A 6,258-nucleotide genomic window follows, 5' to 3' on the forward strand; every position below is an offset into this window, starting at 1 on the left:
ATATCCTTGTGCTGGCAGTGTGCTGCTGTATTCTTCTGTTGCTGTATATCTATCTATCTATCTCATATCTATCTATCTCATATTTATCTATCTATGTATTGATATATCCATCTATATATATATATTTTTTTAATCTAATCTATCTCATATCTATTTATTTATCTCTCATATCTATCTATCTCATATCTATCTATCTCATATCTATCTATGTATCTCATATCTATCTATCTATCTATCTATATATCTCATATCTATGTATCTATCTATATATCTCATATCTATCTATCTCATATCTATCTATCTATCTATCTATCTATCTCATATCTATCTATCTCATATCTATCTATCTCATATCTATCTATCTCATATCTATCTATCTCATATCTATCTATCTCATATTTATCTATCTCATATCTATCTATCTATCTATCTCATATCTATCTATCTCATATCTATCTATCTATCTATCTCATATCTATCTATCTATCTCATATCTATCTATCTCATATTTATCTATCTCATATCTATCTATCTATCGGACGATCTATCATATCCATATATCTCATATCTATAACCAGATGTAGCAGAGCTGCCATAGTGACCGGACACATCTCGCGGCGCTGTCACAATGTGTTACTATTCTTTTCCATTACACAGAAGGTTCCGGTGGATCTCGTACATCATCATCACAATGAGAAAGCATAAAAGCCTCCGTGAGTCAGGGACCGGGGGTCAGTGCCAGGTCTGCTCCATCTGTGTGTAAGGATGAGTTCACACTGCGCTGTATCTCTGAGGGGTGTATATAGGACTATAATGTAACCAGTTGTATCATGGTCCACATATATAAATGCTGTATGTGTCTATAGATGCTAAAGATATAGGTCAGTGGTCTCCAAACTGTGGTCCTCCAGCTGTTGCAAAACTGCAACTTCCAGCATGCCCGGACAGCCGAAGGCTGTCCGGGCATGCTGGGAGTTGTAGTTTTGCAACAGCTGGAGGTCCACAGTTTGGAGACCCCTTATAGCTCAGTATTACACAGTGCTCAGCATTTCATTATTACGTCCTGGGTTGTTTCCGGATCATCAATGTATTTGTCTCTTTTATGTCTTTTCTCTACGACCTGATTTTCTTGAAAGCTTCCTCGCGCGGTCGAGCACTTCATGGATCCCTTGTCGACAGAGGCCATGTCTATATTTAGTGGAAGGTCGTGCGCAGAGGTCAGAGGTCACAGCCAGCGTTTGTACGGACGTTATGTAATGAAATGCGTAATGGGCAGGTAATAAAATTCGTCCATTCTGTCATCGTATTATGCGCGGCCATAATGTGATGCTGGACAAGCCCTGTAGTTGTAGAGACAGACCGGGCATTGTCTACATAGAAACCAGTTGTAAGTGGATATTTATATGGACAGGGTGGGGATTGTTGCATTGGTGCTTTGACTTCTTAAAGGGGTCCATGACCCTGACCAGACCGGGTGCAGCCCACTCTACACTGTAAAGTACTTTTATTATGACACTGAATGGCAGTATTATACTTGCACTATATGAACTATGTATTTGTCCTTGGTATGGCTCTATTACAGAGGCCAATACACTGCTCTCAAGCCATAACTCACCTCCAGCTTCCAATCTGCCGCCACTGAGAGGGCGGTGGGGTATACTGCTATATGGGGTCAGTATGGGGGGGGGGGTCACTGCAATGTGACGGTGGGGTATACTGCTATATGGGGTCAGTATGGGGGGCTCACTACAATGTGGGGGTGGGGTCTACTGCTATGGGGGGTAGTTACTGCAATGTGACGGTGGGGTCTACTGCTATATGGGTCAGTATGGGGGGGCTCACTGCAATGTGAGGGTGGGGTCTACTGCTATATGGGGTCAGTATGGGGGGATCACTGCAATGTGGGGTGGGGTCTACTGCTATATGGGGTCAGTATGGGGGGCTCACTGCAATGTGAGGGCGGGAGGTCTACTGCTATATGGGTCAGTATGGGGGGGGGGTCACTGCAATGTGAGCGTGGGGTCTACTGTTATATGGGGTCAGTATGGGGGGCTCACTGCAATGTGGGGGTGGGGTCTACTGCTATGGGGGGGGGTCACTGCAATGTGACGGTGGGGTCTACTGCTATATGGGTCAGTATGGGAGGGCTCACTGCAATGTGAGGGTGGGGTCTACTGCTATATGGGGTCAGTATGGGGGGCTCACTGCAATGTGGGGTGGGGTCTACTGCTATATGGGGTCAGTATGGGGGGCTCACTGCAATGTGAGGGCGGGAGGTCTACTGCTATATGGGTCAGTATGGGGGGGGGGTCACTGCAATGTGAGGGCGGGAGGTCTACTGCTATATGGGTCAGTATGGGGGGGTCACTGCAATGTGAGGGTGGGAGGTCTACTGTTATATGGGTCAGTATGGGGGGGCTCACTGCAATGTGAGGGCGGGAGGTCTACTGCTATATGGGTCAGTATGGGGGGGTCACTGCAATGTGAGGGTGGGGTCTACTGTTATATGGGTCAGTATGGGGGGGATCACTGCAATGTGAGGGTGGGGTCTACTGCTATATGGGGTCAGAATGGGGGGCTCACTGCAATGTGACGGTGGAGTCTACTGCTATATGGGTCAATATGGGGGGCTCACTGCAATGTGGGGGTGGGGTCTACTGCTATATAGGGTCAGTATGGGGGGGCTCACTGCAATGTGAGGGCGGGAGGTCTACTGCTATATGGGGTCAGTGTGGGGGGCCTACTGCTATATGAGGGTGGTGTCTCTTCTATATGGGGGCAGTATGGGGGGCTCACTGCAATGTGAGGGTGGGGTCCACTGCTTTATGGGGTCAGTATGGGGGTCTCACTGCAATGTGACGGTGGGGTCTACTGCTATATGGGTCAGTATGGGGGGGCTCACTGCAATGTGGGGGTGGGGTCTACTGCTATATAGAGTCAGTATGGGGGGGGCTCACTGCAATGTGAGGGCGGGAGGTCTGCTATATGGGGTCAGTGTGGGGGGCCTACTGCTATATGAGGGTGGTGTCTCTTCTATATGGGGGCAGTATGGGGGACTCACTGCAATGTGAGGGTGTGGTCCACTGCTTTATGGGGTCAGTGAGGCGGGCTCACTGCTATATATGGGTGATGTCTACTGCTATATGGGGCAGTATGGGGGGCTACTACTATACAGGGGCAGTTTGGCGGGCAGGGGGGGACTGCTGCTATACAGGGGCAGTTTGCTGGGGGGCTTCTGCTATACATGGGTAGTTTGGGAAATTGCTACTATATGGGGTCGTTTTGGGGGGGCTACTGCTGTATGGGGTCAGTGTGGGGGGGCCTACTGCTATATGAGGGTGATGTCTACTGTTATATGGGGGCCTACTACTATACAGGGGCAGTTTTGGGGGGGGGCTGCTGCTATATAGGGGCAGTTTGCTGGGGGGCTTCTGCTATATACGGGTACTTTGGCAAATTGCTGCTGTATGGGATAATTTTTTTGGGGGGGCTGCTAATGCTATATGGGGGGAGTATGGGGGGACTACTGCTATATGGTGCAGTATGGGGATGGAACCAACTGTTATATAAGGAAAATACTGCAATATGGAAGACAACTGTTTAATGGGGCCTATTGCTATATGGGGGGCAGTTATATGGGGACTACTACTATATGGTGACACTGAGGGGGCCTAACTACTATATGGGGGGGCACAAAGTTGGCACTTTTACTCTGTGGGGCAATACACATGGGGAATGTATACATTTAAAAGAAAAAATCTTCCAATTTTTACTCTGTCCACCATCCCCTTACAATTGGCGGACAATTCCTATCACTTTTCAGCTTGTGCTGTGTACATAAGGAGATGACTGCTGATATAGCCCCTATTCACCAAGACCTGGGGTTGTAAGGAAAGAGAACACTACTGAGTAATGGAAACAGTTAATCTCAGTACCCTCTTTACCCCTTCCTGTATTTGTCACAAAGCATGGGCACAACAACCATAGAATTTAATAACACAGGATCCACCAACTTCTTTTCCCTCCCTGCACAACTGCATTGGTTACAGAGCATGCCCACAACATTCTCCCATAATAGTTAATAGCACAGGATGTACCACTGACAATGAGTCATGGAAACAGTTCAGCTTCACCTCCCTCTTCCCCCTCCCTGCACCTAGACAAGTGTATATCTTACAGAGGGCATGACAACAACACTCTCCTAGCATCTAGAACATAATCCTGTCCGGCTGCAGCATCATCTTTGTCCCAGCTGAGGCACAAGCTGGGACAAAGTCCAGGAAGTGAGGACGGGACTAGAACTCAGCTGTGCTCACTCCTGTCCTGTCTATAAGAGAAAATGAGGATAGACTTCCGGCTCCCAACGTAAGGTAAAACATCCAATTCTTTATTCCAAAAAGATTAAAATCCAAGTGCAGCAAACATAAATCGGAGAAATAAAAACACACATACGAAATGCACCAACGCGTTTCGACTTGTTAACAAGTCTTAGTCATGGCCATAACTAAGACTTGTTAACAAGTCGAAAGCATTGGTGCGTTTCGTTTGTGTGTTTTATTTCCCCGGTTTATGTTTGCTGCACTTGGATTTTAATCTTTTTGGAATAAAGAATTGGATTTTTTTACCTTACACTGGGAGCCGGAAATCTATCCTCATGTTCTCTGATTGATCCACCTGAGGACCCAGCCTCAGCATCCAGGTTGTGCTGGATATTTGGAGTATATGATAAGCTGATCCTTACTTTTATTGCATTGCCTGCCCTGTCTATTAGAGTCCTGTCTGAAAACAGAGAGGAGGGGTTATAGAGCAGCCTGCAGTGATTGGATGTAGAGCCCCCGCACAGTACAACAGACACAGGGAGGAAGTGAATGCATGGTGAGCGAGGGCGGGCTCAGTTCTTGCCTCGGACACACCCCTTCCTGAGCAGCGGATGTCAGAATGAGTGAGCAGCAGAACAGAGGGATTTGTGAGCCAAATACAGAAGCTAGACACATAAAGACATGTAAAGAATCTGCATGACCCAGTGAGTAACATATAGAAGCATTATTTTTTCTGTGATATGACAGGTACACTTTAAAGCCTCATTCAGTATTGGGCATTGAACAGCTGATTGTTTGGGTGCCAAGTGTTAGTGGACGGGCAGTAAATCGTACCGTCCCCTTTAAATGAATGGAGAAAAAATATAGTGATCATTTCTATTTAACATGTTTATTCCCTTTAAATGTAAATAAGGAATTCAAAATTATTGGCATTTCTTTTAATGTGAGAATGTCCTTTTGCAGAAAGAATGACAAAAATGTTCACCCGACGGAATGCAAAACACGTGGCGCATACCTACACGTCACCTGTGACCTCCCACCACGTGGAGAACATCTCGGAAGACGAAACCTCACCGAAACTATTAGTAGCCATGAATCTGAAGATGATGTCTTCAAGTCTTAATCACGTAAAGATGTTTGATGGCTGGAACAGCTCAGGAGGTCTATACTGCCCGCTAAGAAAGCTCCAGAAAGTTAAACAGATTTGTAAATTACTTCTATAAAAAAATCTTAATCCTTCCAATAGTTATCAGCTGCTGAAGTTTAGTTGTTCTTTTCTGTCTGACAACAGTGCTCTCTGCTGACACCTCTGTCTGTCTCAGGAACTGTCCGGAGCATGAGAGGTTTGCTATGGGGATTCGCTCCTACTCTGGACAGCTCCCGAGACAGGTGTCATCAGAGAGCAGTTAGACAGAAAAGAACAACTCAACTTCAGCAGCTGATAAGTCCTTGAAGGATTAAGATTATTATAATTTTTTTTAATAGAAGTAATTTACAAATCTGTTTAACTTTTCTGGAGCCAGTTGATATATCCAGAAAAAAGTTTTCATGGAATACCCCTGGGGTACTCCGCTGATAGACATCTTATCCCCTATCCAAAGGATGCTGCCCCCCCCCCCCCCCCCTTATCTCCCACAGCACCTGGCGTTTAAAACAAACGCTGGGTTCCTGCGGCAATGGTCGTGACGGCACGTCCACGCCCCCTCCATTCATGTCTATGGGAGGGGGCGTGTCGGCCGACACGCCCCCTCCCATAGACATGAATGGAGGGGGCGTGACATCACGGGGGGCGTGGCCGTTACATTACGATCACAGCCTCCAGATCCTAGCATTCTGAACAAAATGTTCGGGACGCTGGAGTACCCCTTTAAGTAGAATGTGCCATCAGAAAATGACCTATTATAATCAAGTTTGTGCTTTAAACCTATTTTAAATGAGT

The 6,258-nt window shown here is 46.4% G+C and overlaps 1 long non-coding RNA gene across 1 annotated transcript; it reads left to right on the forward strand.

Moving 5' to 3' along the window:
- Nucleotides 1-527: 527 nt before the first annotated feature.
- On the forward strand, nucleotides 528-5,496 carry LOC130274424 (uncharacterized). Its single transcript, XR_008844366.1, has 3 exons — nucleotides 528-759; nucleotides 1,137-1,276; nucleotides 5,283-5,496. It is a non-coding gene; the product is annotated as an uncharacterized LOC130274424 (long non-coding RNA).
- Nucleotides 5,497-6,258: the final 762 nt, after the last annotated feature.

This window comes from Hyla sarda, chromosome 5 (genome assembly GCF_029499605.1).
Source record: "Hyla sarda isolate aHylSar1 chromosome 5, aHylSar1.hap1, whole genome shotgun sequence".
NCBI classification, from domain to species: domain Eukaryota; kingdom Metazoa; phylum Chordata; class Amphibia; order Anura; family Hylidae; genus Hyla; species Hyla sarda.